Consider the following 13,534-nt stretch of genomic DNA (forward strand, 5'->3'; position numbering starts at 1 on the left):
CACCCTGTAGTAACACTATGTACAAAATCTAGTAAAACGGTGTATAAAATGTAGTAATTCGAAAAATATTTTTTTATCATCTATGTTTATAATTTACTACATTTTTATGAAAATTACTATATTTTACATAGTGTGTTACCATATTTTGTATGTATCGTTACTGGGGTGTAGAATAAGCTATTCTACACTCACGCTTAGTTTAGCATTACTCTCTCTCTCTATATATATATAATGCCAGTTTGTTTGGAACGTTCCACAGGCCACCCTCACCATCAATCTATACAACTTTCCTCTATAGTGTACATCTAGCCACCACGATTGGTAGACCACGGCCTCCTTAATTCGGGTCCTATTCTTAGCCGCAGCCAACCAACCATTTCAGTCGCCATCGTCAAGCTAGCTACTCCCTCTGTTCCATAATCTTAATGTAAGACACTGAGTGTCAAAAATACGTCTTACACTATAGGACGGAGGGAGTAGTTAATTGCTATCATGGTTTAAATCCAACTGAACAGCTATACACCAGATTGAGGGTACGTACGACCCACGGCCTGACTCACAGTGGACGGCGTGCCTCCTGGTTTACCGGTGAGGAGCTATACTCTGGCGAGCAGCGGCGCACCAGCTGACCCTCCTCGACGACGCGGGACAAATGGTAGATGCCCGTGCCTGTCACGCGCGGGTAAGTTTTGTTACATTTCCCCCGTCACTTGGCATGGGTCAACGAGGCGATTGACTGCGGTGTGGCGCTCATCTTGATCTTCGAGGATCAAATCCCTATCCGCGACAACGTGCTTTCTTGCCCATCACATTTGCAGCCTGTGGTTCCCTCCGAAATCCCTGAGGTACAACCACCTCTCCTCTCCCGGGGTTGGAGCTCGATCGATGGCCATGGCGGTGAGGGAAGAGAAGATGGTGATGATCGTCGGCCGTGACGCACATAAGCTGGCACGGCTTCGCGAGATCCGCTCGTGGTATGCGACCAAAGGAGATTTGAACCCGGAGGCCCATTTTGGGGATGGCTCCGGTGAGGGTGTCACACGGTAGTGTTGGGCCAAAATTTGCCAATTTTGGGCTGTTCAATCAAAATTAAAAATAAATAAATAAATGGGTTGTGCCATGTCGGCATACGGACCTTCGCCTCAGGGCATCTCCAGCCGTTGGCCCCCCAAGAGGGGCAAAAAATCACCCCCTGGGGGCGCACTGGGGGCGTGATGCCCCCCAGTCGCGGCGCTCACGTTTTTTTTTTAAATTCAAATACGGCGCAAACACGACTGAAATTTAACGCAAACATCGGCGAGTTCGTTCAAACTTAAACATATTTTACAAAAAAAGAAAAAAACTTCCGCGGGCTACCCCAGCCGTCTCCCTCGCCGCCCGCCTCGCCGCCCACCCACGCGGTTAAATGCCGAGGAGGCGGTAGAACCACGTGTAGTCGCCGACGTCGTCGTCGTCGTTGTCGTCGTTGTCGTCGTCGTCGTCGTCGCCGCCGCCCCCGCCTGCGCCTCCGCAGTCCCTGCTGCATCCCTCCCCCGGTTGGCGCGGCGGGTTGAACGGTCCGGGGGCGGCGGCGTCGTCGTCGTCGCTGTCGAGGACCATGACGCCGTGCTCGTCCTCGCGCCCACGCTTGCGGGCGGCGATCTCCTCCAGGGCCCGGCGCTGCCGGACCATCTCGTCACGGAGATAGTCGTCCCGCGCCCACCGCTGGGCGTCCTCGTCGGAGATGCCGCGCCGGGCTATCTCCTCGTACTCCGCGGGGAGGCCGCGCTCTGGCTTGGGCTTGACGAGGACGAAGCGGCCGGTGGGTGGGGAGGCGTTGGCGCCGATGCGGACGCCGGAGCTGCGAGTGCGGGCACTGACCGGCGTGCCCTGGGGCTCCGGCTTGACGGGGGGAGGCAGGGCGAGCCGCCGGACGACGAGGAGGACCCCCCGGTCTCCATGCGCCTTAGGGTCCAGGAGCTTCCCCGGTGGCGTGAGAAGGACGGGGGATCGGGGTACTCGAGGTGCGGCGTGTTGCCGCCCTCGATGTACTCGAGGACCGCCTCCAACGTGCGCCCGGGCACGCCCCACCACCGGCGTCGGCCATTGGAGTTGAGCCTGCCAGAGGGCACGACGCCGTTGGTGGCCTCGAGCTGCTCGGCGTGGCGGCGACGGAAGTAGGGCTCCCAGAGCGGGCTGTCGGGGACGTACCGTGGCCCCTCCCTCGCCGCCCGCGGCAGGGAGGCGCGGATGCGTGTGATCTCCGCACGTCGCGCCGCCCCGATGGGTGGTGGTGGCACCGGCACGCCGGCGGCGCTGATCCTCCACGCGCTGGGCACCCGCATGTCCGGCGGGACCGGGTACCCGGCCTCGTAAAGGAGGCGGGCCTTGTCTTCGTGGAGATGGCGGCGGCCGAAGCCGTTCGCCGCTGCGCCGTCACCGGGGAAGCGCTTGGCCATGGGTGTGAGGAAAGGAAGGAGAGGGAGGAACGACGGCGGCGAGAGAGTGTGATCGCCGAGCACGCTGGTGCGCGTCTTATATAGGCCGAGACGCTGCCCGTACGCGTGGCCGCCGTGTGTACGCGTGGCGGGCGAGGAAGGGCGAGGGACGCGCGTCGTCCGGCCTTCACTGCGCCTCCCGTGAGGCATCAATGGCGCAGGCTGACCGGCGCGGCAGCGCGGCAGCTTTGGCATTGATTCGCCGCGGGAAACGAGGCGACGAGGACGAGGAAGGGGCGAGAAGAGAGCCGTGTCGCTGACGCGGCGGGCTCGCGGCTTTTTGACACCAAAAAAGTTCGCCCGGCGCCCCGGGCGCCCCCCAGCGCGCCGGGTTCGGCCTGGGTCCGCCGGCGCTGTTTTCGGCCCAAAAAATCGGGCTCCTGTAGGCGTGACCGGGCCGATTTTTCGGCGCCGGCACAAAGAAAACGCCTGGAGAGGCCTTCCTGGGGGCGCGGCTGGAGATGCGCTCACAGCCCAGGCCTGGCACCGCCCGTTTAGCCGTATGCTGGGCCAGGCACGTGCCGTGCCAGGGATGCGTGCTTTTGGCCCGGCTCGTGTAGCACATGGTCTGGCCAGGTCTGAGTGGTAGACATGCTCGTCCGTATGATGATCGAGCATCAACTCAGCAGCAGCTCTCTCGGTTAGTTTTTTTATCACAAAAGGTAGTACTCCCTCTGTTCACAAATATAAGATGTCCTAACTTTTTCGTGAATCAAAATGTATAGAAAGACATTTTAGTCTCTCTTTTTTTCACTCATTCTAGTCCATACGTACTTCATATTGAAATATTCAAGCCATCTTATATTTAGAGAGCAAACACAAAACACATGGCGGTGTAGCATTATTGCTAATCAATGGTCGTCGTTGATCCTGTTCCATTCCTGCCCTGGATATGCCCAATGAATTTAGAGAGCAAACACAAAACGCATGCATCTTCATTCTTCCATGCCTTAGTGGACACATGCATGCTCCATCGTCATACATGCACAATGACGCATGTTTGTGTGCATGCACTTCCTGGAAGTTAAACAAGGAAAAATGTAATCAATAAAAAAATTACGGCAGATACGTTGCATCGTGGATTGGTTTGTTTGGAACGTTCCTCAGGCCACTGTCACCATCCAACTTTCCACTAGTCTACATGTAGTCACCACGGTAGACAACAGCCTCCATGTGGCTTTGTCGAATTGTAAACCTCAGCCAACAGAAAGCTCACAACTAAACTAACCAAACCATTTAGTCACCATCGTCAAGTACAAGTAAATTTTACTTACTAGCACCGCCGGTTATTGTCAATCAGTACTTTTATGTTCGCTTTGCTGCTCAAGGGTAGACCGGCACGTTAATATCGTGTAGGGAAGGACCAGTTTTGACAAGATGAAGGTAATATTCATGTAAAATTCTGCGAAATGCGATTGTGTCAAAGGTTGTGACTTGTGAGACACAATTTTGAGGAACGATCGCTCGCGCTGCCCATGAGGGGTCTCAGGTGAAACCCTAGCTGTCGATGTCCCCGCTACCTCCTTTATTCATCTACCCCGTTGTTGTCGGATGTTGAGAGCAAAGCCCGCTTAGCCGGCGGTGACAGCGGATGCCTTCTCGTGCAACGGTCACTCGCTCGAGAAGCTCTCTAGTTGCGCAACACATCGGCTTCGGCGCGCCACATTTATATGGAGCATGGACAGGGTGGCTGTCCTGAGTGCCAGGGTGATCATCAAGCTACGTAGGCGGCGACGGCAGGCGCGGGTGGTCGCGTGATAATGGGCCTTCAACACCGGGGTCTGGCAATGCCTGCTCGGGGGCTGGTCCAAAATGGCAGTGGCGAAGTGACATCAACAACGCGATGCAAAAATGGGAATCAACGACTTGGGGTGGTACGGCTACAGCTTGCGGCGGCAATATAATTGTTCGTGCAATTGTCGTTATCCATCTATTCGCACGTGTGTGTGAGGATCCGGACGATGTCCGGCTCTTCATGTTGTGTGACAGTTCTAGCTTGTACGTATCGATTTGACCGCGTGCTAACATCAATGCCAAGGATGCGTGCGCGAGCAGCTACGTCTGGGCATGATTGCCATGGAATGGTTTGGATTTCAACTTCCCGTGACCATGGTGTGTGCATGCCTTTCCATGCAGCTTTGTCTTCTTTGACAAAGGATGGTGGTAACACACTATGTCTTTGGCTTGATGGTACTCTTCGAGCGCTTGGTCTCGAGCTCCAGGGTAAAAACCCTAGGCCCGACCTTTGATGGATGAACTTGACAATGGTGGTGTTTTCATGTGCCTTGTTGAAGGCACTGCTTTAGAGTCTGCTCAGATGTGCTCTTTAGGGTGAAAACCTAAGATCTGATCTGCAGTGGTTAGACCGGCACGTTAACATCGTGTAGGGAAGGGCCAAATCCACATCGAGACTTATACTCACCACCAGCTTTGACAAGATGAAACTACTTTCCGGTAATATTCATGTGAAATTCTGCGAAATGTGATTGTGTCGAGGGTTGTGCCTTGTGAGAAGCAATTTTGACGATCGCTCGCGTCGCCCACGGGGGTGTCTCAGGTGAAACCCTAGATGTCGCTGTCCCCGCTACCTCCTTTACTTGTCTACTCCGTTGTCGTTGGATGCTGAGAGCAAAGCCCGCTTAGCCGGCGGTGGCAGTGGATGCCTTCTCGTGCAACGATAACTCGCTCGAGAAGCTCTCTAATTGAGCAACACATCGGCCTCGGCGCGCCACATTTATATGGAGCATGGACAGGGCGGAGGTCCCGAGTGCCAGGGTGGTCGCTTGATAATGGGCCTTCAACACTGGGATTTGGCAATGCCTGCTCGGAGGCTGGTCCACAGTGGCAGTGGTGAAGTGACAGCAACAACAGCGACGCAAAAATAGGCATCAACGGGTTGGGGTGGTACGGCTATGGCTTGCGGCGGCAACATAATTGTCGGCTCAATTGTTGTCATCCGTCTCTGCCATAGGGTTTTTGGCGCACGTGTGTGTGACGATCCCGACGATGTTCGACTCTTCATGTTGTGTGACAGTTCTATGCTCGTACGCATAGATTTGAACGCGTGGTGACATCAATGCCAATGATGTGTACGCGAGCAGCTATGTCCGAGCATGAATGCCATGGAACATTTTGGATTTCACATTCCAATGACCATGGTGTGTGGATGCCTTTCCATGCAGCTTCGTCTTCTTTGACAAAGGGTGTGTCTTTGACTTGATGTACTCTTCGAGCGCTTGGTCTCGAGCTCCAGGGTAAAAACCCTAGGCCCGACCTTTGATGGATGAACTTGACAATGGTGGTGTTTTTACGCGACTTGTTGAAGGCATTGCTTTAGAGTCTGCTCATATGTGCTTTTCAGGGTGAAAACCTAAGATCTGGCCTGCAGTGGTTGGACCACGAGACGACAGCTCTTAAGCATCATCAGGTGTTGTTTCCAAAGAACCTTTATCGTAGCTCGTGTGTTCCACGGCGGTGGATGGCTTCGGTGCTGGTACAAGTCATAGGTTGTGTAGTTTTCTTCTTATTATTATTAGTTTTATTGTTGTTTTGGCGGTATGCATCCTCGATGTTTCGATTAGCGCTTGATATTTGTGTCGTTGTTGATAGTGTAATTGATGTACTAGTGAGCGATGGAGCAATGGAGCAAGGCAAGGCGATGACCTTGTCCTTACGCACGTGGCGGAAGAACTAGAAGTGGCCTGCGCCAAGGTGCTCGGGGAGGCGGACTTACTTCTTTTCAAGAGGCGATCAGATAAAAAAACCACATATCTATGCTTTCCTACATTTTTTTCCATTCAAATAAAGAATAATAACAGAAGAATTAACTAAAATTGATTTTATGAAAAACATGGGAAAACTTGTTTCCAAAAACACGTAGTAACATGTTATCATTCCTTAGCTAATCTGTTGTAAATTTTCGCTAACTAAACAAGTGAATAAAGCCTCCTCCAAAATCCACATCACACTTCTACTCTTTCTATAATAACTCTGTTTTTCAAATTCATATCCACTTCCTCCCTTTTTATTTGATAGGATAATCTTAAAAAAGGAATATGAATTTTCAGTGTGTAATCCGTGCTTTGGGAATAGGTAAACATTAACTACAACCACATTAATTTCACTCTAATTTTGATTAGTATTGGTGTGGAATCAGACAAATGCATTAATGAGATGTGTGGCCATGCATATAGCATAGAGGGTGCTTGGATCCAAGGGACTATTTTTAGTCTGACTAAAAATAGTCTCTTTTAAAGGCTAAAGTTCCAAGCACCCCTGACTAAAGAGAGGCTAGGACTAGTCTTGAGGCTAAAAACTTTTAGTCATAGAAAACCTACTAAAATATGTATTAGCCATCTCTCTCCTCATTTGATTCCTCTACTTTAACACATGCGAGTTCTAGATTGGATGGTTTGGAGGATAATAAAGAGAGAATTCCTTATCTAACACTACCTTAATTTTTTTTGCCTTATTTGACACTGCAAAACTTTTTCTTCCTTATGTAACACCAATGCTAAAATTTGTTCCCTTTATAACATTTCCATCCATTTTGACCTCTAAAGGTGTGAAATGACACCTGAGAAGACGATTTTACCCCTGATGAACTTGTGATCAAAATTCTTCCCACAGTAAAAAGCAACAGTTTTTTCACAATTTAGTTCAAAATTTGGGCAGAACCTCCCCTGTAATTTGATGCACATTCAGATCACACAATTCACATATACATATATTTCAACAAATAGTATTCAGATTTGCACATAAACATACAGGCCCCCATCCAAGTACACATATATCGCTTCCAACATATACATGATCACATATGAGTCCAATCCCACACATACATCATAATCTACATCATATGAGCAACACAAAAGGATTGTCATCATGTCCAGGTTCGCGTACATAGTCCAAGTCCATGATATGGACTACACAAAAGTGACATAAGGTTCCCATATGAGTCCAAGTCCACACAACATGACTTGAGCAGCAACAGAAGTGACTCTAACTAAAAGAAATTAAATTTAGTTCACAAGCTAAGTCTTCTTCTACTCCTTGTGCTCATTGCGGGGCTGGCTGGGTTAGCTTTTTTGCATCTTGTGCTCATTGCGGGGCTGTCGAATGGTGGCACCATAGGACAACTTTCGTCCTTTTTAGCAAGCTCCATCTTCTTCCCCTTCCCTGATCTGCACTTGTACATGTATGGCAACAGTAGTCTTAGAGCAAATAACAATATGAACTATGCATAGTATGTGACATTAAAATTCAGAATTAGCAAAGATCACCTTTTACACCCTTTTGCATTTTTCTTGTTTGTAGTCTTCAAAGTTTGGCTATGTTTTCCTTTCTTCTTGGTTGTAATTTCTAAGCTTTGGCTATGGATTAGATGAATGCACACTCAGTTTTCATTTGGCACAAATCAAACTCAGTTTTCATTTGGCACAAATTAAATTCAGATTTGCTAACCTTGGTGGAAAATACATAGCGGTTGCCGGTGCTTCATCACCTCTTGGCACAATGGATGACTCGGCTGATTTGGTAGTCTTCCTCCTGTTCTTTGGTGGTTCTCTACATGAGCAATAAGAAAGTAGTTCACATGCATAGTTGATTACAAAACAGTAATGCAAGAGAGTAGTTAACATGCATAAGAAAGTAGAATGCATAGTTGATTACCTCAACTCCATCAAAGCAGCAATGTCATATTTGTTCCCCTTCTTGCACTTGTGCCAATGGTGCCCGTATTCCTTACAAATAGGGCATAAGTGCTGGCCACTTTTCCTCTTTTTCTCACTACAATCCTTATGCCTCTCTGTTTGGGGCCGACCAGCTACGGCTTTTAACAAGGGTGGATGCATGAAGAATCCATGGTTAGATTTAGGCCACTGGGTCTTGTCACACATAGCAGGGATTAGTTGGCCATAAGCTGCTCTAAACTTGTCAATGGAGTAATACGAGTCCACATAATTCTGTATATGTGCATTGACAAGTGATGTGATGAATGCTAGAGCATGTTTGCAAGGAAGGCCAGAAACTTGCCATTGTCTACAAGAGCATGTGTTGTCATGCAAGTTGACGACAAACCTAAACCCGCTGCCTCCCAAGTGAGTAACTTCAGCAACTTCTTCCGAGCTTTCTACCACCTCCAAGTTCAACTCTCTACTCTTTGCATTCAACTTCTTAATTATGTGGGGCAAAATTAAACCAACTAACTTCTTTGCTACTTTTCTCCGGTGATTCCACATGATCATAATCATCTGCCTAAGCTTGTCCATTAAGTCGTCCAAGTTCAAAGACTTGTGGTGCTTAATCCAATTATTGAAGCACTCTGCCAGGTTGTTGGTTACATAGTCCACCTTACAAATGGTTGAGAACTGACTCCTAGTCCACAACCTAGTGTGCCATTTCCTAAGATATGCAGTTGCTGCTGGCTTTGCTGTTTCCATTGCAACCCAATTTTTCTCAAATATATATGTATTCCATGAGTAAGCAGCATCCCAAAGATGGTCATCAAATACCTTTCCGTGATACTTTTTCTCGAAGTTTGACACCAAGTGAAACATGCATTCCCTATGTTCTACTTCTGGGAAAACTTCCTTTACCCCTGTCATCACCGCCTGCCCGGCATCAGTGCTTATGGCTAAACCCCTTGGTGATCCTATGGCTTGCCTAAGCAATTGCATGAACCAAATCCAGTTCTCATTTGTTTCGGAATCAAAAATTCCAAAACAAAGTGGATACATCCAATTATGGCCATCTACAGCGGTAGCACTAGCCAGCTGCCCCTTGAACCTGCCTGTTAAGAATGTGCTATCTACTGCCAAATATGGCCTGCACCCACCAAGGAATCCGTCTATGCAAGGTTTCAAAGCAAAGAAGAACCTTCTAAACCTGATTTTTCCTTTTATAGTGTAATGATCAATCTGAACTATGCTACCAGGGCAAGTGGTTTCAACTTGTGCTTCAAATCTATACAAATTGTCAAAGTTGCTATCCCAATCACCATACAATTCTTTCAGAGCTAGCTTCTTACCCATATATACTCTCTTGTAGTGGAGGTCAACCTTGTGGTGTTCTTTAATCTTCTTCTGCAATGCCTTCGCTCCGAGAGTTGCATCTTCAATCAGCCAATCCTTCACCTTATCACATACCCAATGCTTGGTTCCATTCTTCGTCTTCTTTTTCCTTCTTTTACTAGAGCAATCATGACCACATGGGTTTTTCTTCACCTTCAAAAGAGAAAACAGATGTAATTAGCTAAAAATACTTAACAATTATGCAAGAAATGTTCACAAATGGGTAAAGTTAAACAACTGCCATCACGGTACACTTATCTTCTGTTGTAGAAGCATGTATCCTCCAGGGACAATTATCTGCATCCCGTCTTGAACAATAGCCCCTAAACCGATGACGGGTACTATACTCGGTGTTATACTCAAATTCACGTTTGATTGCATGCTGAGAAAGTGCCAACTTGAACTCTTTCATGCTGGGATATGTAAAGCCTTTTGTCATTGGAGGGTCTAATTTGTCATACTCTACATGTGGAGTATGCTCTGCCTCATGCAACTCCTCATCCTCCTCTACTTCAACCTCCTCTACTTCATCATCCTCTACTTCACTCTCAGCCTCACTATCATCCTCACAAATATAGTCTTTGTCCTTCTCTTTATTAGGACAAAGAACCACATTTAAGGGAATAGGTTCATCCACTTCATACATACTCTCCTCATCAACACCAACATGCTCATTCTCAGGTCTTGGGTTGCGAAGGTAAGTATCATCCTCTTGTTCTACATTTTTATTAGGTTGGCTATGCGCATCACTATGCCACTCGGTGATAGGCTCATACTGTTCATACGGATCACAATATGCAATGATCATACGCACCACCTTTGTCTCCGAGTGTTTCTCAAACATAAGCATTAAATCTTGGTCACATTTTACTTCTGGACAGATTTTTAGAGCATCATCATAGTACTGCACATGTGCAACTTCCAAATAACGCGGAGAGTACTGCTCTACAATTGATTCAATGAAATCCTTATAGTTTGTCAAGTCACAATCAATGATCTTCTCGAAACAGAAACATCGGATGTCTTTTCGAGCTTTTTTTTTGTTGCCAAACAATTCATTTTTTATCAAATAACTTGAATTTGGATCCATCGTGTGAATTCAAGAGACAATTAAGTGAAGAAACTATGCATGAGTATTGCTAGATAGTTCTGATCATTGCTAGTGGTACAAACATCATACAAATCCATTAAGTGCCATGAACTTACCCATCTGTACACGCCCATGTAGCGGAGGCCAACCGAGCTGCACCCTGGCCTGACCCTGCAGCTGCTGCTGAGGCCGATTCAGCAGCGTATTGGCCTGAGCCTACAGCTGCTGTCGAGCCCGAACCAACCATGCCTTGGCCTGAGCCTGCAGCCACGTCGGCGGTTGAGCCCTCAGCCCATGCCCCGCCCTGGCCCGTGATTGCTGCAGCCGAGACACCGCCTCCTGCCGAAGCCGTGCGCTGACCCGGCCCTCCGCAACCGTAGCCGCGCGCTGGCCCGACCCCTCCCGACCACCGCCGTCGCGAAGGCTCGCCATCGCCGGATCCGCGGGGGCGCCAAGGTCGGACCCCTCCGCCGCCGCGCACTGGCTTTCCTCCGCAGCGCCTTCCCCATCCTCAGCACCACCGCCATCCATGACGCCGAATCTCCGCCGCCGCTAGCAGGTTCACCGCCGTCGCCGCCGCCCGCAATCGCTAGGGTTTGAGAAAGGGGAAGCGGGGAAGGGGATGTGGATCGCGAGAGAGATGCCCGGTTCGGTTCGGTCCTGTTGTGTTTTCTTTCTTTTTTCATGCTTATGGGCAGGGGCATTTTTGTCCAGCTAAAGAAAACTGACATCACTTCATGCCTGTTTTAACGGTGTTAGCTAACAGAACTGACGGGAGTGTTAGATAGGGGAAATTTTTTTATACATGATGTTAGATAAGGAAGAAGAAAATTTCCAGTGTTAAATAAGGAACCAATATTTAAAATAGTGTTATATAAGAAATTTTCTCGATAATAAATGCTCAATAATTTGATTTTAGTCTTTTTAGTATTTGGATCCAAGCATGGGTGAGGCTAGCAAGTTTTAGTCCCACTACTTTTAGTCATGAGACTAAAACGTATCCAAGCACCCTCATAGTACATTATCATTGAGACAGAGCTATATTTTTGAAAAATAAGGGCTTAGTCGTTCGACGGCCACAAGCACTACAGTACAGCACATAGACACACTACATTACACAAATCATGACAGACGTAGATCAGAGTGGCTTAGAATAGTAGTGGATCAGAGAAGGTTATGTAGCATAATAAACAGGGTGCACAACATGGTAACGGCGCTGGCGTACGCTGCAAAGCAGGTAAACGTCAACTGGAGCAGAGTGTAGCAGGCATCATGTTTTTGCAAAGGATGAGTTGTTGCGCGATGCCTGCTCGGCGACAAGTGCAGATTTATTTCTAGGCGTGAAGCAGGCATGAGGTCCGACCCAAAAATTAAAAAAAAAAATCTCATGGTAGACAATGTCGTGCGTGAGGTTCGACCCAATTTTCAAATAATTTGGACAACTGAGCAACTGTCGACAAAAAAGACAAATTCATGGTTTGTAAAACAGTTTACTGTTTACGTACTGTTTTGACCCGATTTGTCTTTTTTGCTGAGAGTTACTCGGATGTCCAAATGTGTTGGGGAACGTAGCAATTTCAAAAAAAAAATCTACGCACACACAGGATCATGGTGATGCATAGCAACGAGAGGGGAGAGTGATGTCCACGTACTCTCGTAAACCGAAAGCGGAAGCGTTAGCACAACGCGGTTGATGTAGTCGAACGTACGGCACCTCCGAGTTCAGCACACGTTCAGCTCGATAACGTCCCATGAACTCCGATCCAGCAGAGTTTCGAGGGAGAGTTCCGTCAGCACAACGGCGTGATGACGGTGATGATGTTGCTACCGACGCAGGGCTTCGCCTAAGCACCACTACAATATGATCAAGGTGGAATATGATGAAAGGGGGCACCGCACACGGCTAAGAGATCAAGAGAACAATTGTTGTGTCTATGAGGTGCCCACCTCCCCCGTATATAAAGGAGTGGAGGAGGGGGAGGGCCGGCCCTCTCTATGGCGCGCCCTAGGGGAGTCCTACTCCCACCGGGAGTAGGATTCCCCCTTTCCTAGTGGAACTAGAAGCTCTTCCAAGTAGTAGGAGTAGGAGAGAAGGAAAGGGAAAAGAAAAGAGAAGGAAGGAGGGGGCGCCGCCCCTCCCCCTAGTCCAATTCGGACTAAGCCTTGGGGGGGGGGGCGCAGCCTTCCCTCCCTCTTTCCCCTAAAGCCCAATAAGACCCATATACTCCCCGGCGAATTCCCGTAACTCTCCGGTACTCCGAAAAATACTCGAATCACTCGGAACCTTTCTGATGTCCGAATATAGTCGTCCAATATATCGATCTTTACGTCTCGACCATTTCGAGACTCCTCGTCATGTCCCCGATCTCATCTGGGACTCCGAACTATCTTCGGTACATCAAAACACATAAACTCATAATACCGATCGTCACCGAACTTTAAGCGTGCGAACCCTACGGGTTCGAGAACTATGTAGACATGACCGAGACACGTCTCCGGTCAATAACCAATAGCGGAACCTAGATGCTTATATTGGCTCCCACATATTCTACGAAGATCTTTATCGGTCAAACCGCATAACAACATACTTTGTTCCCTTTGTCTCGGTATGTTACTTGCCCGAGATTCGATCATCGGTATCTCAATACCTAGTTCAATCTCGTTACCGGCAAGTCTCTTTACTCATTTCGTAATACATCATCTTGCAACTAACTCATTAGTTGCAATGCTTGCAAGGCTTATGTGATGTGCATTACCGAGAGGGCCCAGAGATACCTCTCTGACAATCGGAGTGACAAATCCTAATCTCGAAATACGCCAACCCAACATTTACCTTTGGAGACACCTGTAGAGATCCTTTATAATCACCCAGTTACGTTGTGACGTTTGGTAGCACA

At 48.3% G+C, this 13,534-nt stretch overlaps 1 long non-coding RNA gene across 1 annotated transcript; it reads right to left on the reverse strand.

The window, feature by feature from the left end:
- Nucleotides 1–7,246: 7,246 nt before the first annotated feature.
- LOC119298627 lies at nt 7,247–8,023 on the reverse strand. Its single transcript, XR_005145900.1, has 3 exons — nt 7,941–8,023; nt 7,760–7,849; nt 7,247–7,660 (listed from the first exon to the last, which is right to left on the reverse strand). It is a non-coding gene; the product is annotated as an uncharacterized LOC119298627 (long non-coding RNA).
- Nucleotides 8,024–13,534: the final 5,511 nt, after the last annotated feature.

The sequence above is a fragment of the Triticum dicoccoides genome, chromosome 5A (genome assembly GCF_002162155.2).
Source record: "Triticum dicoccoides isolate Atlit2015 ecotype Zavitan chromosome 5A, WEW_v2.0, whole genome shotgun sequence".
Lineage (NCBI taxonomy): Eukaryota > Viridiplantae > Streptophyta > Magnoliopsida > Poales > Poaceae > Triticum > Triticum dicoccoides.